Source organism: Scophthalmus maximus, chromosome 20 (assembly GCF_022379125.1).
Source record: "Scophthalmus maximus strain ysfricsl-2021 chromosome 20, ASM2237912v1, whole genome shotgun sequence".
Classification (NCBI taxonomy): Eukaryota; Metazoa; Chordata; class Actinopteri; order Pleuronectiformes; family Scophthalmidae; genus Scophthalmus; species Scophthalmus maximus.
In genome coordinates this window covers 10,867,271-10,893,129 of record NC_061534.1, presented here as the reverse complement: position 1 = coordinate 10,893,129, position 25,859 = coordinate 10,867,271, and the positions used below count along the sequence as shown (strand labels likewise).

The following is a 25,859-nucleotide window of genomic DNA, read 5'->3' as shown; positions in this document are numbered from 1 at the left end:
CCCAAGCTCTCTGCTCAATCTGAAATTCCCAAGAAGCAGAAAGTGTCTGCCGTTGTCTTCACCACAGATGTGGTCTGGCCAGAGAAATGGGGTGTCACCAAACGTCACGTCTGTCTGTCTTTTGGAACGTCTTAAACACAGTATTAAAAAAAAACACAGAGAGAGGAAATCTCTCTGTGGCCCCAAAACCAGCTGCCTCCATGAACTTGATATGACAGTGTGTGAGTGTGTGTGACTGAAGAAATAGAGCCATCCAGCAGAGTTATTCAGCTGAATCACTGGTTCTCTGTCATGCCTCTTAATGCATTAACTAGTAAGAACTATTCACTTTTTACACGTAATTTGTAACGTTAATTTCATTTTGTTGGTTATTTGTTCATCATTCATCATACATGTAAGATATATTGAAAACAATATTTCTATTGTATCTAAAAAAGTCTTTTTGAGTGTATTTAAGTGCTGATTTTGCAGAATTGCTTGCAGTCTTCGCATTTGTAGGTGATGCTGGTAATAAAACATAATATACAGTGGTAACAGAATTAACTAAATGAACCGGTTCATTGATTATCTCCATTCAGACGGAAAGACTACTACCTACTGAATCGAAAACGCGCCAACGTCAGACACACGCCCCTCTACAAACTTTAGTGCTTCCTAAATTGCAATCTGAAACCAAAACTAACCAGATGAAATGTAAACAATGCAGAAAATAAATATGTTTCAGACCATGGTCTGGACTTTGTAGCGTAAAAACTCCCTATGCTAATGTCACAGTACACAGTAGCTGAGGAGTATTATTTCGACCATTCACTGGTTTCTTGAGGGGTTTTTACTGTACAAATGTGTTTGTTCCTCCTGCTAATGAATCTCCAGGCAGACTTGATGCTGCAAGGCCCTCTTACTGCTGCCTCTGTCAATACTCTATTGTGTTTCAAATGAAAGTGTGAAATATTGATGTGACCATCACACACGTGTTACCAAATCCACCAAAAATACATGAAGAAAAACAATCTATGAGATAGATAATACTGTACAAAGAAAATGGAAATCACCCCGACACTGAGATAATTTGCTCAAGCCTATTTTCTCTCCTCAGACGGTCGCCTGAAACAAACAACACAGTTTGCTCCATTGGTCTTGAGCAGCGATTCCTTCTTCAGGCCATTACAGGCTAGTTTATTAAAACAGAAAATGTCACCATCTCTGAGTAGATGACTAACATTTTCTCCTGAGATATTGAATTGCAGTCTTGCATATTGTTTGGACCTTCTTCTTCTTCTTCTTTTTTTTATACCCTTTTAGCTTTGCATACATAAAAAAACAATTTTCTTTGTAGACATTAATATACATAGCTACATTTATTCTGCAAGTTATAAAATTTTACTGGACATACCGCCATGAATCATGTTTTAAATTTCCTGTTCACTGTGAGCTTGTGATAGTAACAGTTGATACTGTGCTGTTGCGAGATCCTGTCCTGTAAGATATCAGTGAAATTGACTCTTTGTTAGTCTCTTCTTCATATGTTGGGTCCCAGCTCCTGATACAAGAATATATCTTTTCTCCTTTCAACGTAAAAAAAAATCGCTTAACTTTCATTGTATGGCAATGTAACTCTCGTCAATATGCGGTATAGATGATACATATTGACATTTTGGGCCTTTTGCAAACCCAAGTCAATCTGGATAATTTGCAGCATAAAAGTGTCAGTCATCCCAACAAACCTGAAGGTCAAACGAAGTTGGGATATTTCTCCCTGATTGTGAAAACCTTGCAGCAACAATCTCAAATGCTTCATGTGTCAAAATCAGCTCGGCTGAAGAACAGGAAATGTGTCCGTGCTGAGGCTGTTATTAATCAATCAACCATTAATCAAACTCAGACGCGGGAACATTCAAAGACCCAAGAAATAACATGCGTGCAATTTTGAAAAGTAGCATAGTCAGGGACTTTACTGAAACGATAGATTTTACTTGAGGTGTGGATCTTATTATTATTATTTTATGTTTCATTTTTCAGATTTGGCACATACAGCCGAGCTTGTAATCAGGAAATGTATCCTCATGTAAACCTACTTAAATTAAATTAACTAAAGCAGCGACATTTTAGAAGATAAACAGACAATTATCATATTTGTAGTTTATTGTTGCGTGTTTTATTTTGAAGTAATGTTCCTCGTTTCTCTGCACTTCCTGTTTCCCTGTCTGTCGTCTGTCACTTCACGTTTTCTCGTGTTTCCCTGTGAATGTCTGCATCAGTTCCCGATGTGTCTCACCTGTGTCCAATCTCCCCTTGTGTATTTAGTCTTTTGTGCTCCCAGTCCTCAGGGTCAGTTCGTCCTGTTCCAGTCCGTGATGCCTGTTGTGATGTCGTGCCTTCGTCCCTGGATTGGTTTGTTTTCCATTTATTCAAATTACTATTTTTATTGCACTCTTTCATTTGGGTCCTCCTCCTTCACACCTTGACAAGTAGATGGATTGATGATGGGTGAGGTAGAATTGTCAAATTGGCTTAAGATGTTTCCTAAATCTTGAAGTCACCCGGAAGTATTTGATCAGCAGCCATGATAAGAGCTGTTCAGATTCTCTAAATGCAAAGGAAAGGATCTTAAATGCTTCCTTTCTCCTTTAGCATATGGTACTCTGGACCCTCCTATGCGAAAGGGAAGGAAATATATATAGACGCCCCACAATTCATTGCTGCAGCGATATTTAGCGTGACGCGCCATGTTAACGATTCAATCCAAAGTAGAAGAGTATCAATATGACCAAGAAGAGACGCACGTCATCATGTCAGTTACCGTTGCATATGAATAATTTACATCTGATGTCACATGCTGGTAAAACACACTGAAGAATGCTGATGGAGCCGCCGCGTTTTTTGTAGTTCATCTTGGGAAATTTGAGGTTTCACCACTGCAAACGCACGTCAATAACATCCGCCGCCGTGTGATGACGTAGTATAGTGAACGTCGAGTCGGATTCTACGAGCACCGCCGTCGGCTTTTCCGAAGTCCTAGCAGTCCTCCTTTACAGCTTTCCTTGACCTCATGATGAGTTCAAGGAATAGTACATAGGAACGACATTTCGAGCGCACCCAAGCTCTTCCCTCTCTTTCACCCAATAGAAATTGGGCGCCGTCAGAGGGGGCTTCGTGTCAGGCTGTCTCTCCAGCCACTGCACAGTCAAACGGAGGCATGTGTGCTTTTAACAGAGAACGGTATCAGGAAGTAGAAGCCATCAAGCAAAATTGAAATGGTAAAAAAATTATAACATTTTTCACAGGTGACCTCATTTGTCTTAACAGGTGATCATTAACAAGTTCCCAGCAGGAAGAATTTGGCAGGTTGTTTACCAGTGGAAGTTGCAGCAGCGATAATTAGTCTGCATGTCATTTCCTCAGATTTCCTTTTTTCATTTTTCAGTTTCAGACTAATTGATCTTTTTCTTTTTTTACTCTATCAGTTGCTAGGATATTTACTTAAATGTTTTAATTCATTATTTGTTGCTCCATTTAAAGTCTATGTAGGGCCGGGGTGTAACAGCCTAAAAGCTGTTGAGATTTTTTTTTACCATTCACAGAAAAGTAATACATCTGAGTGTATTCCACAAGGGGTTTGATAAATAATTGATGGGTAAAGGACTGTCAAACAAATTGAAGGCTGAACCTCTCTTCATTTTTTCCTTTTTGATTAAAGATTCTGAATTAATTTTAATCATATTTAGCTATTCCCCCCCAAAAAAGGACCTTGAGTTACAAAGTTGAAATGTTGAGGGAGGTACTGTCTGAATGAGCGCTTTAATTTTTTATTGTCTTTCATCAACTTTCTGCAAAGACAATCCATCCCACCCAGGTGTTTAATAGACTTCTCAGGAAAGTGTGTGCTTATACAGGCATGTCAGGTTAGCGGCTGACGGCTTGGTTCTCAGTGTGGACAGCTTTTCTGTCGGTTGATGAAGATGCTTCTGTAATCAATCCTAAAGTGCTGTCTGAATTACTGAAGTCAGTCGACTTGACGCAGCCTTCTGCTTTCAGAAGACTATCCTCAGAAAACTTTAAGCTTGTGCAAAACAGTTCTCCCTGACAGATGCTGTAGCTCAGTTGTTAGAGAAGCTGCCGCCCACCAACAGATCTGGAGCTCAAAGCAGTCTTTGACCAACATTTATGCTTGTTGCTGAAGTCGCTTGCTGTTCCGTTCGCCACGATAGTGGCCGCTGACTAAACTTTTTTTTTTAGGCTCGGTGTTTTAAAGCACTGCCTTTTAGCCATAGCAACCCCCCTCCCCCACTACGGTTAATGGCCGGGACACACCAAAGAGACCGTCGGCTGTCTGAACTCATCCGAAAGTCGATGAGTGTTGAAGGATCTGAGTCGTGGCGTTGTGTCCCGGACCGTCGAAGTTGTTGGTCGTCGAAAGGCTGGTTATGTTCAATTGGCATCAGTTGGAGCCAGCTGATGAAAATCCCTCTGATTGGCTGTACAGGTTTAGCATGAAGAGTTAATTCGTCTCACGCAGGCGCAGAACGTACAAGGTAGTTGGCCGTCGGATTAAGTCATGGTGGTGTGTTGCGGCCAGAGCTATGCGACGAGAGCAGACACAGCAGGCGATCTTTGTCGATGTGAGTTGTTTGTCGTCATGTTGGTGTGTCGCTACCATAACGCCAATCAAGTAACCTGGTGAAGGTTAGGGAAAGGTCATGGTTCAAAATTAAAATATAAAAGCCAATGATTACTATTAGCATGAAATAGGTTTCACACCTTTGTTGCCTTAACTCTGCTCCTCCCACCATTTTTTCCGTGCATTGTCTAAAAAAGAGCCATTCATAGCTGGAACATAAAACATTAATAGGTTAATAACTACTGCAACATAAGATTCAAATCAGTTTCGGGGGTATTGTTTTATATTGTGAGTTGCACCCACAATTGTTGTCCGCTCTCTCGCACATTATGCTAAGCGCGCATTGTTCTGACTATGCAGACCTATCTGTCTGTATCTGCCAGCTGCCTCCAGAAAACATGAGGCAATAGGGGATTTGCTTAAGAGCTGGAGCAGAATGTGCGAACCGCTGTGAAAATGAATGCATACAATCCCCCGGCTGTAATGCATCTCAGTGCCTGCTCCCTAAAAGACTCCTAAATGATGGAGCCTTTTAGTGGAATCAGATTTAGTCCTAATTGGATGACAGGCGCGCAGCGTGGACTCCTTCAGGACAGCAATGCACATACGTGGGGTGGGTAAAATAACAAGAGCACATTGCAGTATAATGTAATGCCATGCAGTCGCACCACAGCAAACACGAGCTGTTGTGAAAACTTGAACTGTTCAACGTCGCTGTCGATGCTTTGCCGTGGAGATTCAGAGCTGGTGAGTTGTGAGGCCATGGTTTGAGGTGTTGCGAAGTCAATGCAGGATGTCAGCGAGTGTCCTTCAGTCAGCGTTGGTGACGGTTGTCGGCGTGGGTTTATCTCTGCCTGTGCAGTATCCCTGTGTTTGACACTTGACACATTACGTCATTTTTTCTCGTAATTGAGACCAATGATCCAAGCTCTGACCTATAATGCTGTTAGACCTGACACAAAAGGCTCAATTATAATCAATTACATAGTTGAATAAAATTGGAGAAATGCCTTTTCCCAGCATGCTTTTATATTAATTTGATTAAAATTTGAGCAGCCGGGTGACTTCTAGAAAATTAAAGGCAAGAATATCAAGTGATTTTTCAAAGCAGCCGTTTCGACTCTGATAGCAAGGAATGCACAGGTGTTGCTACTGATATTAACGTTACCTCTACTTTATATCTAATGTTATTAATTACTGCAGTCCTTCTCCTTCTGTGCCATGCCAAAAATACCTGCCTTGTAGAAGAAAAGCCTTTTTGTGTAATACAGTAACTCTTGATATCAATTGAGTCGAGGAACAACAAAGAATTAATTCATTTATTTAGGATGAAATTGACTATTTTGGTGATAATAAGATAATGCATAAACCAAAATGGAATAGAGATGTTTCACAAATTAAAGAAACTTAATTTTTTTCTGTCATGAATACGAAAGCCTCTTTGTTATCCTCGGCTCAGGTAGACTCTGAGTGAAATGGAACGATGAATGGAAGATTCTGCCCTCACTCTTAGCTCTAACCACTGGAGCCCTTCAGAGGGTCTCTATCTGAGGAATGTCCTGCTGGTTTCCCAGAGGGAAGATTCAGGCTATGTAGCCTGTCAGGAGCTTCAAACGGGAGCAAAGACAGAAGCCGTATCGGGCTAGTGGCGCCCCGTGATATCTCCTCTGAACACACAGCACAAGAAATGGGTAATGCGAAGCTCCTCAGTAGGGAGCTGGGGGCGTTAGATAACACCTCACTTTTCATACAGGTACAAAACAGATGAGGCTTCGTTAAGACCTGTCACTAATTTGTTTTTCTCTCCTGCATGAAATACAGGTGATGTGGGGATAGCTAACCCATTTGACTGCCTGGAAGGAGAAAAAAAAATGAAGGGTGAATTTATTCAGGCTTCCTTAAGCACTGCTCAGGGATTCTAGGCAATATTTGATAATAGCATTGCTGGACTGCTTGTCAAGATATGTAATCAATTTTGAGTTCTCATCCCGGGGATATGTTGACCCATATTTGTGCATAATTGTATGACATAAGGCACAGAATGCAGCAAAAGTGTCTCTGCAGGGAAGGATAAGGAAAAGACAAGGAGGACACACACAAAAAAAGATTTAGAGGGAAACCAATTCTCTCTCAGCATTACGTCCTCAGCAGCCGGCTTATTTTCCAGAAAGTAACGACGCACTTCAAATAGACAAACAGCCAACTTTTAAAACCCCCATAGTAAAATGAAGAGGGCTTCGGAAGTGACATTTATTTCCTTCCTTCGATGCTCGAGTCTGTTTGGGTTTCTAACAAGGCTGACGGGGGAATAAGGAGGAGGAGAAAGGGCATCTCACTGGGCGCTGTTGCAGTCCATCGACTGCTTTCTTCAGAGGGAAAGGTCAGAGGATACAGTACGATGGGACACCTGCTGAACGCAATCATTAATAAGCCCGCTGTCCTGTCAGCAGCCCCTGGCTTTACCAGATGTGTTCTAGTGAAAAGAGGGAAACGTGGCAGGAGTGTCCACACATCATTATAATGCAGTCGGGCCGCCCTCGCAGCGATGCTGAAAGTGGGAGTAAGCATACGAGAAACTAGACTGAATGTGCTAACTGGCATATTTTGGCTGTTGTTAGTTCCACGTGTGACCTGCATGACTGAGAAACCGGATGCCGCGGAGTTTCTCTTTCACCCGAGAATGTCTTTAATTTCGAGGTTACCAAGACAACCCTCTGTCCCACAGAAGACCACCACTACCAATGTTTGAATTCCTGTTTGAAACCAGGGTCTGATGCAGTACAAACACGATGGCGAGTAGCTGCAATGGCTAACGCACCAACTGCTGCTTTGCCATAGTTTATTATGTGTTCACAGTTTGTATCCCAGCACCATTATGCAAATTTACAACACCAGGATCCCCCCCCCCCCCCCCCCCCCCCCCCCTATTCGACAAGGTTATATAAAAATTCCAATTGGCAGTAAGCATGATTCAGTTATTGGCTCTGCGGCCCTGTCTAACCTCTCTTCCCCTGTTCTCCTGTCTTTCCCTGCTATACCTCAATTGCAACTTCATGAAAATAAGTCTGCTGTCCTGCAGAGGAGAAAAGGTGGGAAACTAAATTGGATCGAATGTAATTCAGTTCACCGAGCAGGGAATGAATCGATAATGCTGAGAAATGGCTTTGGAAGGACTGAGTGCACACCTTGGGTAAGAGGTTCCTTCTGTTTATCTGGTCCTTCATGCTTATGTATTTTACAACAGGCTAATCAAGAAGCGCAGTGCTCACCGCTTTGTTCCCGATGTCTCTTCTTGTGATGCTTACCGTTTACAGCACTTCAGAACATTTCTTGTCTGTTTGTGCGTTCAAGTAATAGGTCGGCATGAATTCATATTTCCGTTGACTCCAGGGTTTCATTCTCATCTTTAAGTAATGTATTCACTGATTATAGCTGAGCTTACTCTCAGGCCCATCAAGCTACTTACTGGTAAAGTTTACATACTCTGGATACACAGATGCTTTGTACAGTATCATGCGTACAGTATGTTCTCAAAATCAAAAAGGAACTGAAGCTGTTGTTTTTCGCAAATAATTGGGGAGCTCTCAATTCCCATTGTATTAGTAATTGTATTCTAGTATTTTGATGCAGGACTGGGTCTTGAAACAAAAGAATTTTTTTTTTGCACTTTCGGTTCCCTCATCTCAAAGTTGATAGGTGATTTGATTTTGGTTAGACGCCTGAAATAAGGTCTGTGCTTTACACAGGTTAAAATTAATACATAACTACATCAGTAAATACAACACAAATCATTTTTTTTCAGTTTCTCTGTGTCTTAAAAAGGGGCCTGTTAACAAGTGGCTACATGAGACTATCAAGGTGGTCGCGGACATTAAATGTCATCACACCTAACTATGATACTGATCTACTCTACTCTTAGTCTACAGGACGTGTTGATGATGATGAAGTCACGTGACCATGGTGTAGTTTGTTTGTAGCCTGTTTTTCACCTTTGCCAATTGTATTTAGGCTTCAGAAATACATTTGTCAACCTGACCTTTCTGTAACAGAAAAAAATGCTTTAAAATGTTCTTTTATTTGCAATAAGTCAAAAGTCAATGGAAAAATACCATTGGCGTTATTGTTGAGGGAACCAGGGTGATGCTAACTTCCTGGTTGGCCTACAAAAAAATCCAATCTCTGCAGCACTCGACTGTGTCTCGACTGTTTATCAGTGCAAAATGACCCATGTTGCAACAACCAAAAGCAGTTTGGAGGAATTGGAGTCGAGTGAGTTGTTCTATAATTAGAAGAGGTTTTCTTGGGGTACCTGATATGCATTATTATTTTTGCAAGATTACCAGGAAATACTGGGAGTGCGGCTGTGCCTGTGTGGGCACAGCACCCGATGGAAAGACTGCTTAAGAGCACTTTGAGATCCCACAGAGTAAGCTTGAGGAAGAAGCCAAATAAAATGATGTCTGAGTTCGTGTGGCTGCTTACTTGGAAACTGGGCTTGATAATGGATGGTGGAGCACCTTATCATGGCTGTTTTCCTGGCTCAGGGGTGTCGGGGCATCTCTCCCAGGGGAAATCTGAACTCCTAAAAGTACCTCAAACTACAGATTCATCAAACATTGGTAGAAAACCGTAATTGCTGTGCATTTTCTGTGTCCTCATCCATTTATTTATCTCCCCAAACAAAGGAAGTAGGCACTGAAAAATGCTCCACTGTAGGACGGTAGGAAGACTCCTTATAAACATCCACATACATCAACATCTGTAGACTGTTTCTGTACATCTCAATAACATTATACCATCCAAACACACTCAAACCATGTATCTTGTGTCGTCTAATGTTTAGTTAAGGAAAGACAGAGATCAGCGAGGCACTGTGAAACTCACGGAGATGTGAAAAGATGTGGAATATTGCTGGAGGCATCGAGAAAGAGAGAGGTAGTGGGCAGAGCAAGGCAGAGTGATCAACAATCTCGTTCGCATTAAGAGTGACTGGTGGAGGAGAGGTGTAATTAAAGTCCCATTAAGGGATATTAACGTTAAATAAATGTCTGCCCAGTTAGCGTTTCTGTGTAATGCGGAAAGGTTGCTTGCAGGCGACTGCAAAACCGACAGTTGACCAACCCTTTAGCAGTTTGTAGCTGTTTTTGTTATCCTATGTTCACTCAGACTGTATGGTTGTTCCCTTTCAGCTTTTATCGAGTCTCTGTACAGGCACCCATTTCCAGCAAACCAGAGCTTAGCATTGAGAATAAATAGAAAATTGATAAATAAAGACAACAATGGGATGCCCAGGTTGCCTCTGTTCACTGTGTAATATGTTTGTGATAGTATTGTGAGCTATATGACCTCGAAAAAGAATAGTGTGGACTGTAAAAGAAAGAGAATTAAAACAACCATGGCATTAAATAAATTGGAGAATAGAAAACTCAAATTCATGAATAATTAGCTCATTATTCTTTCTAATTTTACAACTTTGATTGGAATTGACATTTTAAATCCTATTGGTCTGATTGATGGTTGACCACTTCGCTTGCATTTCTAATAATGACTTTAATGAAGCTTAAGAGGTAAACCCGATTGATCTACCATTATAGCCACGGACATCTCTAATGGCTCTTGAAAGCGCATTATGACAGACATAAAGACAGATGTACGCAGTGACTCAAGTCACCATAACCAAGGAGGTGCTGTGTTGCCCACAGCAACACTGCCGTCTGCTGTCTTTCCCTTTGCCCATGAGAGAGACACCATGACAAACAAGCATGTCCTACAGTGTGGCCAGGACTGGCGAGCTGCCCAGCTTTCATGTATCCGAGCTCAATGCTGAAGCAAAAGAAAAAAGAAAAAAGGGATGGAGAAAAAGTTCAAGCGGGGCAGACAGAAAGTAGCAAAGGAGGGGGCGAAGTGTTGAAAATAAGCAACTCTCACGTTCACTGGGGCTAACAATGGAGTGGAATTCAATGGGTTGGTCACACATTTAATCTAATGCAGCTCTGGCAGTGGCCACCAGAGTCTGAGCTCAATTAGAAGTGGTTTTGGGGCACTGATTTTCTGAAAGATGGCTACTTAGAGGCCGTATACCTCCTGAATAAGAAACCCAGGGGTAGTGTCTGGGGATGCTGCATCAATGCTACTCACGTAACATGCGGAAAATAGAGGGGGTAGCAGCAGGGGGGAGCGGTGCTATTTGGAGTAAATCCACTGATGTACAATGCACTGAGTACACATAAGCAGCAGTTGCAAAAAAAAAGAAGAGGCATACAAAGAATGCAGACACAATGCAAGTGCAGGTGAAAAATCTATTTATATAAAAATTTGGCCTCGTTGGACTAATGTCATGATTCGTTGATGTTTTTTTGTGAAAAGAGGGGAATTCAACCATAATAATTGAAAACGGCATACAGTACTTAGAAACAGCCTTGTATTTTCTTGTTGCCACCAATCCGATATTGCTTCAGGATGTTTTTCCTCCACCTTACCCCTGCATAATGTCTCCAGTTCAGAAATATTCATGGGGCTTTTTTAATGCACGGCACGTTTGAAATATAACCAGAGACATTCAGTAATATTTAAGTCCGAGGACTGTGAAGGCCACTGCAAGACCCCAATCTTGCGTTTCTCTAAGTGGTTCATGGTTGGTTTTGATGTAGATCAATATTCAACCTTTTCTTCATTTGTCTTTCACACCAACTCTGGAGCATTATGCGTCGTGGAGTTGTTGATACAGTACATACAGGCTGGTCTCCTACTGTGTCCTCCGACAAACAGCAGTGCTGTTAAGAGGCGCTAAGGAGGAATTGATGGTGTTTGGCAAGCTACACGACCCGGTGGTGGATGCAACAGGAAACACTGTAGACCCCAAGAATGAGTGTGCAACACAAACTCTTGGGGCTTAAAGGGTCTTAAGCATATGAGGCAAGTGCATTTCAGCCGTTCAAATCCAAATTTTACAAAATTGCTCTTGGCGTTGCTTTATGCCGGGCGTTAGATAGGGCCCACTATCTGGTACCCATTGGAATCATCGACATTAAATTGCATTGATGTGATCTGGGCTGAGTTTCAGAAAGTATGTTGCTTTCATGCTGGGAACCATCCATCCCCAATGAAGAAAATCAACTGAACTACAGCGCACTAGTTATCTGCTATATGTTTCTAATCCAGAGAGTTTTAATGTATGTACTCTCTTGTCAGGAAGCACTTGGTTTCCCAAGTGGAACTGAAAATCAATTTAACAAAGACATATAGCTCCTCCTATGTCAGACAAAGCACATATGGTCAAAGTCATATAGATTTTTCATCAGATTCTCTGACCTAAACGGCCTTCTGGGTCATTTGTCCCCATCATCTCATAAGACCCACATGAGTTTGTCATGGAAATGGAGGTATGTCATGAATATAAACTGTTGGAAAAAAAAAAAAACTATGTTAAAAGGTAAATTACTAACACATTTACAGTATCATGTGAGAATGTTTTGGTAAAGGTCTGGTTAGGTTTAGGCAAGAAAACCACTTGGTTGTTTTAAGGTCAATAATAAGTATGTCAAAAAATTTAGTAGATTTAATGGTTACAGTAAGAAATGCACCACCCTGCTCCCTATACACAGATTTTTGTCATTACAGTACAAGACATCGTCGCATCACTTTCTCATTTGCTCCTATCATAACTACTATGGCCACTAGAGGGCTTCGTCATTTTATTGTAAACGTGTAATCATTATGTTGCTTGACTATGAATTGCATATGTGGTTTATAATAAGCTGCTATGAGAGGACTGTCTTGGAATTTTAATACTATTGTAATTCTTTTTTTGTGGGCACCAAAAGCAGTGTTTGCTGACCAGTGTTTGTCAATGTGGTTGATGTTTTTTATGTGTAAATTGGTGACGGCGTGTAATTCAAGTCAGTAATCTCAAAAAACATGACATGTTAGTCCAAGGTGTTCCAAAGCAAATACATTTACTTTGTGTATTACATCCTGTCGTGACACAGTTTTTTTTATACGAGTTAAAGCCGCCAATGCAGGCATTTGACATTGCAAGTGTTTGCACTTGATCTGGCTTATGTCGAGTGCATGTTGCTGACAAAGGGCAGGAATTTCACATTTGCTACCACTACAGAGGGAGAATGGGCTTCCATACCAGCTTTGCCTGAGCGTGGTCAGGGATGATTTAATCATATTTCACCACATGGAAGAATTTTCAGAACTTCACTCCATCTGTTGTGATATGTGAGTTTTATTTTTTTGCAACAAGTTGCATTCCGTAGAGAGATGAAAAGTGGTGTCCCACAAAAAGTTTTTAGTTTTTTTCCTCCAGCAACTTCTGCTGAAAAGGTCCACAGATAAACCATTGTACACTGAGCTTTTACCATTTGTTTTTTGTACATATCCTTGATTCCTCTGTCTATGCATGCAATACTTAACCATGTTAATCACTTTGAGATTGCTTTTAGCAATGAAAAGTGCTCCATAATAATTTTTATTATTATTATTATTATTACCGGCTACCATATTATGTGCATTACAATATTTGAATACTGAGGACACACTGAAAATCTGATGTCACAAAGATGCACCATCTCCATTGCTCAGCTGCATCAGGAGGAGCTGTTGGACTGGGACAACCTTATTGAACTTTTATGACACATCTGACTTTGAAAAGTACATTTCCTGGCGCCAACTGAAGCTGTCTGATGTCTTCTTTGTGATCGGATAATGATCAGTGTGTCATTATTTTGAAATTTAAAAAAAAAAATCATCATGCGTAACATCATATTCTGTGGGGGAAAAAAAGATTGTGGAGTTTCAATCCTATAGAGCAAACAGATTACACAGATTTATAATTAGAATCATCACTTCCATGTGATGCCTCTTCACAGGATCTGTGCAGCTCTGTTTATAGCTCGTTGCTTGGCACCAGCCTGCCACCAGTTGACTTTATGAAATTCTCTCTGCACAAACCAAAATAAATTCTTAATTCATGTAAGTGGATTATACTTTAGGGTTGTCGGTTTTGCAGTTTTGAACACCTTTGCAATAGTGACACTACTGTGGATATTACATTAGTATTTGTGGCCAAGCACAGATCAGACATTTACCTTGCCAGAGTGCAAAAACATATTTCAAAAGAAGTTGTGTTGGATGACAACTGTGTAATTTCTACTCTCCAAAAGTTTCATGAAACGTATTTGTAACCCCCCTCCCCCAAAAGAAAAACACCAAGAGCTTATTTGCTGCTATCTATTCAACCGTCTGCATTTTAAGTTTTGCTTAAAACTATAATATATAATAATATAGAAAAGCATAATTACTGAACCATGGAAGAATGGAACCTGGAATAACAAGGCCCGCGGACAAAACACTGCTCGTGTCCTTCCGATTTTGGGAGCAGGTGTCTGGATTTTTCAGCTGCGTGAGCAGGAGCCTTTGGAGCAGACTGGTCGTGACGCATTCTGTCTTGAAATGTGGACTTTGAGGTGAAGTGGCACCTGAACTGAGACACGAGGTTCTTCTCGCGAACTTCTGCTTGATCGGTCTTATTAAGTTGGTTATAGTTTTGCGCAAACAATACGTTTCTTTCTACATCTACCTCGGTTGACTGCACCATGTCGTTGACTTAGCAGTTTCTGTAGGAGACATCTGGTGTTCAGCGTGGTCCAAGGCGTGTTGGCAAACTTAATTGCTGAACATTCTTAGCATATTGGCTCTCGAACAGTTTCACTGGCTGGGAAAATCGGTGATGACAGAGAATAAGTAACACAGTCTCGACCCTGCTGAAGCGCTTCATCAAAACCTGTAACAATTAAATAGGTGTTTTCTTTGTCATTAAAATAATTAGTGATGGTTTCTATAATATAATTACTTACTGTTACTGGTCCTTAATTCTAAGCAAAATAAGCGGTTCGCATGTTCTCCTTGAATTGGGTATTGGCTGGATTCTGCATCTTTGTTCAGTTACTTTTACAGATGAGAAAATATACAGTCAAAAGGCTTTACTGAGTAAGTTAGTTTTAAGCTTCCTCATCTAGCAAAGTTAATCTGTGTAATGCCTAATTAATTGCAGAGTTAAAATCCGTGCTTAGACAATAACTCAATTGTCTCAGTAACACAATTGCCTCCAAGCAAGTGGCGGCAAACATTCACACAGTAAGTGCTCCAGTTCTGCATCCAAATTGCATTTCCTGTGGACCATTACGTCCTAGAAGAACTTCCACAGCAAATTAGTAATTCAAACAACCGTGTCGAAAAAAATTGTCACTCTTTCAAAAAAAACACAACAAAACAAAACAAGAAAAGAAGACAGATGGTGAATATTTGGGATGATGGCTGGGCAGTGTGTTCTTCTGAATCAGGAGCACGGACACAGTATGAACAGCAAGGAACAAAACAAAAACAGACTGTTCAATTGAAATAACAAAGATCGCCGCCCCTTGAAATAAACGAGACAACGGTGATGCTGTTAAAAAATCACTTGAATTACATAATTGGAATTAAAACAGCTCTGGACAGGATAAAGGGGAAGGCCGTGGCTTTGACCACCGTGGTTCACCACTAATAGAGGTTTGCAATCACAAAAAGGTCATTCCATTGTGTCCTGGCAAGGCATGGGCTCTTTGAAGGGAGCAATTACAGCTTTCACTGCTGCCAGGGCCCTGACTTATTTCTCTTCAGAGACTGTACTGTGCACATAGTCCATTTTGCTTTTGTCCTATTTACCATCATTCTGTCTTCACATGCTGTTCTGAGCTCTTGTTATGACTGCTGTGACTTCCAGTACAAAGACCTAATTACAGTAATGGCAAGGGATAAACAGATAAACACTGCCACGGAGGCAGTTTGATAACATGTAAACCTCCCACGCCGCTTGTACATGAATCCATCCCAGCCACTCAGTTAGCTATGGTCAGCTCCACCAAAGCAGATTACAATTAAGTATATTAATAAGATGTTGCTCTGTCTAATTATTTAGGAGATGTCCAGTAGTGTCATAAAACATGCCTTTAAACTCAAATCAATATTAACTCAATTATATTTCCAATTTAGAATTTTAACATGTTTGAGCATCTTGTGTGTGTGTGTGTGTGTGTGTGTGTGTGTGTGTGTGTGTGTGTGTGTGTGTGTGTGTGTGTGTGTGTGTGTGTGTGTGTGTGTGTGTGTGTGTGTGTGTGTGTGTGTGTGTGTGTGTGTGTGTGTGTGTGTGTGTGTGTGTGAGAGAGAGGTGTGAATATATTCCAAGCATGTGCTGCGAGAGTGGCTCCAGGCAAGATAGCAGAATAGAGAATGGATGACTAATGAGAACTTGTTTAACCACTGTTGCCTCGACTCTCGGGCTGCAGAGCCCAATCGTGACCGTGCATCGTGTCCGTCATTTAACCACGGGACACCTGTCGTCGCGGTGAAAAAAGGCTTGATGCGGGTGTTGGAGAATGATGGCGGGGATCTAGGAATCTGTTGTTGTCCTTGATACCGCATAGTCCAGGTTTATTGATCTGAGGAAAACCACTCAATCATGACTGTGTGCCTTGTGCAGAGCCAGCAAAAATCCTTTACCTGAAAACGCAGAGCCCCAAGGATCAGCCCCCCCATTGGGTTTTCAAACACAAACAGACAAATTACACACAGAAATGTTTGCGTGTGTGTGTGTGTGCATGCATTTACACTGATAATGTTTCTGCACCCGCGGCTTTATTTAAGCCTGCAGCACAGTATTGTGTATATGAACTATGCCTATGTGAGCAGAAAAAACACAAACTGGAAGTTAAAAAAGTGGCAACATTTGTTGGGCCTGTTTAAGACTGGTGACTGTCCAATATATCCTGCATTTACTCCGACCTTCTCAATCCTGAAAAGGTATTGGAGATGAATGTATGGATGGTGTGAAGTGACATTTACCCATTTGACGGCATATTTTAGTAATCGTGTGATTGAGTAATACTATGGCAGTGTAAGGGAAAACATAAAAATATATATCATGTGTGGTTTTCAGCCAGTGTACCATCACAGAGGAACCGTTTCACTTTTACCGATGGGTAATTGTGTGTGTGCAGCCGAGTTAAAAATGTCAGAGTCAGTCAAGTTCTCGTTCTCAATTGTAAAAGAAGGCGACTAAGGCGAAAGTACAATGCTGAGAGGAGGACGGGCGATGTAGTGAAACATTGAATTGCACAAGAGCACAAAGAGGAATTCTGAGCGCGAGTCTGTACACCTTCAATAATCAGCTCCGAGTTCAAGCGGTTGAATGAGGGTGGACATTACAGGTTGAGCAACTGAATCCGAAAGGATCATGTGGAATGAGAAGCGAGGTGGAGGAGAGAGGGTGTGATCAGGGAGATCAGCAAGAACAGGCAAGGGTGCTATTTGTTGAGCCCAGCACAATGATGAAGGCCTCGAGCTTTGACCGGCAAAATGGCATGAAAATGAACGTCTTTAAAATGTAGGGTGTCTATATTTTTACTCATTTTCAGATTAATTATTTTACAAGCTACTATGAAGCATATGTCACGGCTACACGTGCTAAGGTACGTCTAGAGGTAATGCTGTGAACATTCAACAACCACCCATTGAATGTAAAAGTCAAGCAAGGTTATATCATCAGTTAAAGCAAAAGTGAAACGTGCAAGGGGCATTTCTGTTGTAACGCCGGAGTCTCATTGTGATCCGCCACAGTCAACAGCACAGGAGTGAAGCTGCGCAGCGCAAACTGGACCATATTCGGTTACATTTGCTCCTACCAGAGAACATATGGCGAGGGCCCCTTTTTGTCGTCCCCGGAATTAATTAACCTGACGGACTGACACGAGCAGAATTGTGATAACACGAGTAAAAACATATTCAGAACCGTGTCCTTTGGCAATGCAGTGAAAGGCCGAGAGTACATAATGACAAAAATAGGCATGAATGTTGTATCTTAATCAACACAACCGAGGCCTGCCACCAAGAGGTTGCTTGCCGACTGAGAGGCAGAAATGAGGTCTACAGTCGATCAATCTTACTGGTGACCAAGACCTGGAGATGCTTAAATTTCTCATGAGGGGCAAAAAATTCACTCTAATGAGTCGGGGGGGGGGGGGGGGGGGGGGGTGTCACCTTTCTTCTGATCATTGACTTCAAAACACCTGAGTACCTGAGAAGACAACAGACAATACGGTGTAGTGCCAAGAACGAGGACATGACTCTCAACTTAACAAGGTCAGGATAATAAAAACACTACAATTTGTGATTTATATTTTAAAAAATGGTTCAAAGTAGTAAAAGAAAAATCAACATCAACATTCCCACAGATGTTGATTCATCCAGACTACTCCTTTTTATCAGAGACCTTAAACAACAACAACAAAAGATTTTCAATCAGCAACAATATGAAACGAACTAAAAGCCGAAAACCCTTCCTCCCGAGGCCGACTGAGACCAAATGACTAATGAATCTATCAAAAAATTTCTGTCCACTCATTTCCTGTCTACTGGCTATCTGATTGATTGACTAATCCCGTTAAACTCTAACTGAATTCAATGACTTGCTAATGGTTTCAGCATTAGCTGAATCCGTCTTTCTTCCTTCCCTTTCACTTTGTTTCCCTTCATTTCCTTTTGCAAAAACCAAACACTACAGGACACAATCAGGGACAACTGCCATTGTCACTCTCATCACTAGCACGTAAGCCCTTGTCCGACCCCAAGGACGAGTGCACTCAATAACTGTCCCTGTCCAGACGCGGTAAGCCTGTGCCACAATCCCTTAAAACCCCGAACTCTGACATGCTTCAATGAGGTACATGAAGCCTCCTCCTTTGGGAGATTAAATTGAAACTCTTTGCCCCTAAACTCCTGATTAATTGAAAAAAACAAAAATTCCCCCTAGCTCCTAATCTGCGCTGTCGTGTATTGTCCTAAAGCAGATGTAAGTGATAACATCGGGGCGTATACTTTTGAGACGTGACGATGCTTCAGATCAGAACTTATATGCGGGGAAATGATGCGACGACAAAGGTCTTGCCTATATGTTCCTCGAGCTGATGAGGTTTTTGTGAATGTCTTCATTTGTCACACAAGAAAGATCGGGTGAACAGAGAATGGAACTTTTGCCACTGCCGTGCAGAGAGGCCCTGGACCCCGGCTGCTTATTTCATTTCAGCCACAACTTTTATTTGTTTAACGGCTCAAGATAAATGTGTCAACTCAGTCTCTTTTGCAAGGCGATGATCTGTCATTTCCTTTTATCTGCTGCCTGTGTCCCAAATAAAGTTTTGTGTTTACCCTTCATAATTTCTTTACTTTGGGTTGAGTCTCAGATATGAAATTGTAAGCATGACAGTCTCTGACAGCATTTTTCACTTACAATCAATCAATCTATCTATCTATCTGTCTGTCTGTCTGTCTATCTCAGTGTTTACTTTGTACACTACTGTAATCCCTGAGGTGAGCTGAGATGCTAGACACAAAATTCTCTCTGAAGCGGAAGCCACAAAGAACAGCTGAGTTTTTTGGGGGTGTAAATTTGGAGCTGTTGCTCTGCTCAAGTCAGATCATGCTGCTCCACAGAGAGCAGTGCAGACGCAAACTGTACATTGGTTCCACTTTATAGGTTTTCCTGCAGAGTAATTGAATCTCTGCCAGAGCTGACCTTTACCACCACTCCTGACTATATACTGTGTGATTTTATCCTGAGCTGAGTCCTTCACATAGACTGTATAGGAAAAAATGGACGTAGTCACCAGGTTCGGAAAGTGAAACCAATGGGGAAGTGCCTGTGGCCTGTATTCTCTGGAATCACCAGCAGAGGGCGACACCCTGGTTGCAAAAAGAAGTTTGTTTCGATAGAAGTCGATGAGAAAATGAATCTTGATTTATAACGTCAGTAAACATTTTCCTGAGGGGTTTATGTTCTCAATCGCTAGTTTCAAGACTTCTTCATCGCAGCATGATGTTCACTTTGTAAATTGTGGTCTCATTTAGTATAAAAAGAGAGGATAAATCACTGTTTACATTGGAGCGTGGATACAGCGGGATTGACAGCTGGTACCAGATGCACGCCCACCTGCAGGTGTAGGTGGGCGTGCAGTGGACGAGCTCTCGGTCAGACCCACCCCAGCCCGCTCCGAAGTCTGGTTGTAAAAGAAACAAGATGGCGCTGGTCAAAATGCTAAACTCAAAGCTTCAAAACAAAAGTTCACAAACAATGGGTGACGTGACGCTGGGTTGCCACTGTTCTTTTGAAATATTTCTAAACTATCAATTACATCTTTGCAATTTTATCATCATTGTCATTATTCATATATGTAGTAATACACACTAAACATTTCAGTCATTCCAGTTTTCATGACAATTGCTCATGGTAACTTTCGTTATGGTTCACCAACCCAGTATTGGTCCTCAAGTGTCATTTAGCCTCGACTGGGAGTGGAGCTCAGATTATAGACTGATTCCATAGAGAGCTTTGCTGGATGTGCTCTTTGGCTTCAGTATCTGACTCCTTATCATTTAATACCCTTTGTGTATGTCTCTGAAAAGATATCTTTCATCCCTCCTTTGCATAAAAATCCTATTAATTTCTCTAGCCTGTTTTATCACGGGATAGGTTTGGGAGGCACGTGATCTCGGATATGTTCATGACATAATAAGCATATTTATATCATCTATCTATTGCTGTGCAGACAAAAGGAAAATACGTGGAAAATTTGATGGGTTAAATTGCATTTACAGAGTTGACAGAATTTTTTTTTTTTAAACCTGGGAATAGATAGAACACTAGTTTTTCTACATGAAGAAAAAAATAGCTGTCAATCTTACAAGGTGGAGTTGGCCATGTACAAAGTACATGTAGCCAAGTCTACTGTGATACCATACATAAGTTATGCTGAATCGCTTATGTTACATTTTTTGTTGGCGAGAAGATTTGTTTCTGTAATTCAACTCCTCGATCATTGTAGATACCATGAAATATGGCACTGTTAAATATTCAGTTGTATTGCGTTTTGTTGGAAAGTTTAATATGACAAACCACCCCGAAACATTTGTTTTGTTTGTGCTTTTTGATTTGTTTGTGCTTTTAAAATGGCGCATTAGTTCCTGGGGCCCATACTGTTCATTAACATTTCATGGTCTAACTACGATTACTCAGAATATCTTCAAAAGATGAATAAATAACAATAGATAAGTTGATACGTAAATGAGTTGCTGCCCTGTATCTTTTATTATGACTCCTCTCGACTAAAAGAAGAAAAATAATATTACTGACATGAAAGCAGAAATAATGGAATCCATTTAAATTCCAAAGGAGTCGGTGTCAAGGAAGCATCAATGATGAGAGTCCCCAAGGCTCGTCTGCATGGGGAAGGATCGTTATCAAAATTCCCACTTCACCTTTGGGATTAAATAAAGAGCAGAGTCAGCACCCTGCGGGACCCCCAGCTTTCATATTTTAGCTACATTGTTTGTGGACTATGAATATAAATATAAAATGCAGTTAGTGTCTGCTGGTTACTGACTTCTTACACACATTATCTTGGTCAGTGGGGGCCAGACGTGACAACAGATGTTTGGTTTGTCACTTCCTTTATTCATAAACACTCTTCATTTCACTGAGTCTTAAGTTCTTTTTTTAAGCCAGAGAAGGTGGTAACTTGACCGTATTTACTGTCTATAGCGCCTCTCTTATCGACCACTCAATGCGCTTGACAGTACAACTACCACTCACCGTTCATACACTGCTGGCTTTAAGCTTTTGGTTGTAGCCTACATTTCCCATCATGCTCTGGGCGGAGGAGGGGCCACAAAGAGGAAGCTGTAATTAGCTCCACCTGAGCACCTGAGCTGAGTCCTGTGTCCGTTTACATTTGTTTGCGTTAGACATGAGCAGTTTCTGTTGGAACTTCAACCACGGAGACACAGACAACAATGACTTTTACACCAAAGGAAACTTCTGGAATGAGGCTTGGGCCACAGAATTTGAAAGTTATACGTTTTTATTTTTGCGGTTGTAGGACTTTGACGGATGCTGCTTTTCGTGACTGCAAAGAGTAAGTCCACCTGCATGTGTCTGATGTGTGTGTGCCTCGTGTGTGTGTGTGTGTGTGTGTGTGTGTGTGTGTGTGTGTGTGTGTGTGTGTGTGCGTGTGTGTGTGTGTGTGTTGTGGTTGGATGAAATGCTCGGTTCATGAAAGTTATGGTCCAAAGTTCAGCGATCCCTTGAGGGGATTTGTCTCCGCTTTTGACCTCACTTATTTGTCAGATGTGTCTCTCACTGGCGCCCTGGCTTTAGATTGTCAACGTGTTACAATAACAACAACATGTGCACTGTGGCCTGAAAGGCTTTCTGATCCGGGCTTAGGCTTATTTAGTGATCCAGCAATATGTTTGTCTGGGCCCGCACAGAAACGGTCCTGTTAATGGTTTTATTATTATTATTTTTATTACTAGTGGCTGAATCTGCAACATTGACAGAGAAGCAAGATAAAAGCCAGTTTTATGCCGTTTTCTGCTGTGGCTGATCGGTGTATGTTCAGTTTGTTTGTTGTGATGATTGAAGGCAAAGAATTACGTTGCTCAGCAGGTAGAGCGGACTTAAAGGCTAAATCCGTGGGCGTCCTCTTCCTGTGTCTTTGAGCAATACATTGAACCAAACTGTTAGGTCGGCACCATGCATGAAAGCTTGCTGCCCCTGGTGTGCGTGCGTGTGCGTGTGTGTGTGTGTGTGCGCGTACGTACGTACGTACGTGCGTGCGTGTGCGCGCGCGCGAGAGAGAATAGGTTGCCTCCAGAAAAAATATGTAGGCAGCAGCAAAGTGTTTTTCTCATTTATGAACACATTTTTTCCCCCTCAGTATTATGGCTAATAATAGAGGAGAACCAAGTTACATTATTGGACTGCAATTATGCAGTTACTTTTAGATTTCATCCATCGTACGTGGTATGAAAAGAGAGTGAAATGCTACGCTTTGCCGATTGAGTGATTCAAATCAAGAGCTTGTCGTCTTGGATAATTGGGTAATCAAGGAAAGCAGGGACAAACAACGGAGCCACTGTAGAATACTGTAGCATGAAAAGGACTTGAGAAGAAATGAGCGGAGGATGGAGTGCATACAGTCGGTGCGGACGGAAATTAGAAGGCACAATTTTAGATATGGAACGTATGTAGGGAAAAATGAAATAGAAAAAAAGGGACCGGTTTCTAACCAAGACATATTTACTACGACACAGTGCCATGGTGTGGGGGGCCTCAGACCCATGAACGCGTCCGACACTCTCCACATGTCAACAAGCAGAACACGGTAATCACCAACACAGCCACATAAGGCCGCGCTTGAGAAGTCAATATCTGTCAGCAGTAAACATCAGCGGCCTGGGATTCAGGCCTGGCCCCCTACAGCAAACCTGTCTATATGCCTCAGGCATTGCATCATTAGTATAACCCCATGTCAGCACTCACTGATGTTGCAGCCCATTGCTCACCCTTTGTATTCACAAAAAAAATACTGAAAAAGGTTTGTGGGCAAACTTCATCTTCGTGTTTAACTGCAGGTGACAGACCGTAATTCAAACTTCTCTTGTATTATGTTATATGCAAAAGAGACTCACACGTTGAACTCTGGTATCCTACCCCATGGCCTCGGGATGTTAACTAATGAAAACTCAGCTTGCCTGGTTTTTATAAAAGCTGTATATCCCCACAATCAGTACTTATAACTTATTAAAATGTTTAAAGTTTAAGAAAAGCTGGTAATCAATAAGAGTGTGGGAGATCTAAATACCAATCAATATTTTAAATAACACTATAAATACATACTATACTAGCCGACAAATCTTGCAGTCTATCAAAAACAAAGAATCTGTATACTGTTTGGAATCTATCGTACATGTTACTGCATTTCTTTGAAAACAGATGACGTGTTTTGTATTCTTTGTAAATCTAAGTAGCTCAAAGCTCACTTGGGTACATCATATACATAACTGTTTAATACTGGAGTGCACATGCTGTAACATGGATGGAAAACCATGTTTTCCAATGTAATGAAAAAAAGGTTGTATAGCTGCAAAAAACACGCTGTAGTGGAAGTCTTATTTTTGTTTTTGCGTCATAGACAAATCTCTTTATTGACAATAATGTCATTCATAGTTGTACTTCATAACTCTCCATTAGTGTTAATGATGACACTGAATAGACTGAATAGTCTCTTTGGGTTTTAATATCTAATGTTTTTGGTAGCTGTATTGATAAAAATAATCAAATGAAAACAAAAAGCTACCAGTATTTTTGATGGTGTGTGTCTGCCTCTGGTACATGGCAAACACATACACAATGTCTTGGACTTGAGTGTCAATATGAAGGACTGAGCAATTCCATTCATTTTTCATCCTGATGCATGCTCGGTCTGACGCCCAGGCAACAACTGTGTGCTCTGGGGAGTCTCCGAATCCTTTCTGTGTCTTCACCGCGACGGAGGATGTATGGCCGTTGTCACTGATGTCAGATTCAGTGCTTGTTAGGACACATTCATGAAAGAATACCGACAGTTCACCACATTCGTTCTGGTTCAAGCGCAGCAGAAGTTACAAGAAGGGGTAAAAAAAATTCTCGACTGGAGAGTGCGTTCCCTCAGTTAACATCAGGTTGCACTTAATTGGTCAGAATGTTGTTGTGAATCCTGAAGTTACAGCAACACAACGATTTTAAGACACAAGGCCAGAGATATACTTTGCTTTTAACTAAGCATACGCATCATGGCTGCCTCGCCGTATCCGGCGTCCGTTTGGCGCGACCATTACCATTACCTGTTGTAAATTCCCTGCTGTTTTTTCTTATGAACCCCCCGCTAATGATGCCATACTGGGTTATAATGTCATTATTTTTAGTCGGGCACCTTTTGGTCAACCCGGTGTTCTTCTGTTGGGGCATAGGACTCACGAGTTGGCGTACGCGAGTTATCGTAGGAACCGACGGCGATACAGCTTTCTTTCCTCGTCTGCAGAGAATGCGTGTTATGAAGAGTTACATCATCCTCTGTTCAGTTCAATATAAAGTTTGGGATTCAGTCATTCATCATATGTTGGAGTTTTATGCTGAAGATGCATCTGTACTACTGCCCATCATCTAATTTTATATCAAAGCAAGAACTGTTCCCTGTGGCTGCATTCACTCTCCGATTGGATTTGCCGTATTACAAACACAGATAGTGCAATATTACGTGTCTGCAAGATGCAATACACACATAAACGGTAGGGACATTGTAGGGGCGGATACTCATTGTTGTCACAGCGTGGTTGATTTAAGGGGCCTCACATATTATCTGCAATTTAACTGCGATGGCTTGTTTCTTTATTTACAGCATGCAAATCACACACACACACACACACACACACACACACATACACACACACACACACAAATGTGACCTGTTCCCGCTCTGTACATCAGCAACTCTGGCCATTATATCTTCCTCAAAACGACCATACATCTCTTACCTTGTGTTTGAGTGCCTCGCTTTAAGGGATGCCGGATGTGATGGGCCCCCGTGTTTTAAAAGTAACGTGATGCTGTGCTCGCAGCCGAATGCTTTTAAGAGTTCCTGCATGTTTCATTTTTCTTTTACCGCCTCGACAAAGACGAGGGCGGAAACTGTGAGAGCAGTTGGCATGGCCTGGGGTGCACAGTAGAAAGAACTGGCGACCGTTAGTTTCCTATCTTTTAGGAATCTCAGCATCTCCATCCCCCTGTAAAATATTATACTGTACTGTTCTTTTCATAATGTAAAAACAACATCATATGCAAATTTTCATAAGTTTCAAAAGTTCATTGGCAGGTTACTTTGATGGAGAGGTTATCTTTGATGGATCCACAGTTATTCTGCAGCCTCTGGGTTTCCATGCAGCCGGTGCGCTAATGACCCCACCACATTATTCTCCATCAGGCACTTTTTCTACTTGGACGTTATCGATAATAATCTCATGAGTTGCGATTTTTCAACCGCCAGACTCTGTTTGTTTGATAAACTACGAGTCCACGTAGAGATTTACTGCATCTCCTGCCTCGACAGTTTTCACCTGCCTCGGCATCTACGGGGGAATCAGGAGGGACCTAAAGTGTTGTAAATTAAGTCACTGCACACAGGTTCTCAGTGCATCGCATTTTATTATGCAAAGTTAAATAATTCAGATGCAGTGAACAAATCCATATTTCTTGCTTCTGGATCTGTATTTGACAGCTCCACAAATGCTCAACCATTGTATGTTTTTTTTAGGGGGGCTGACT

General features: G+C 41.5%; 1 protein-coding gene across 1 annotated transcript in view; it reads left to right on the top strand.

The window, feature by feature from the left end:
- The first annotated feature begins 21,486 nt into the window (after positions 1–21,486).
- The window catches only part of brinp1 (bone morphogenetic protein/retinoic acid inducible neural-specific 1), a 130,096-nt gene continuing 125,723 nt past the window's right edge, over positions 21,487–25,859 (top strand). Inside the window, exon 1 of the mRNA XM_035608874.2 lies at positions 21,487–21,630. The gene's annotated coding sequence lies outside the window, so the exon portion shown is untranslated. The remainder of the gene's footprint in view (positions 21,631–25,859) is intronic.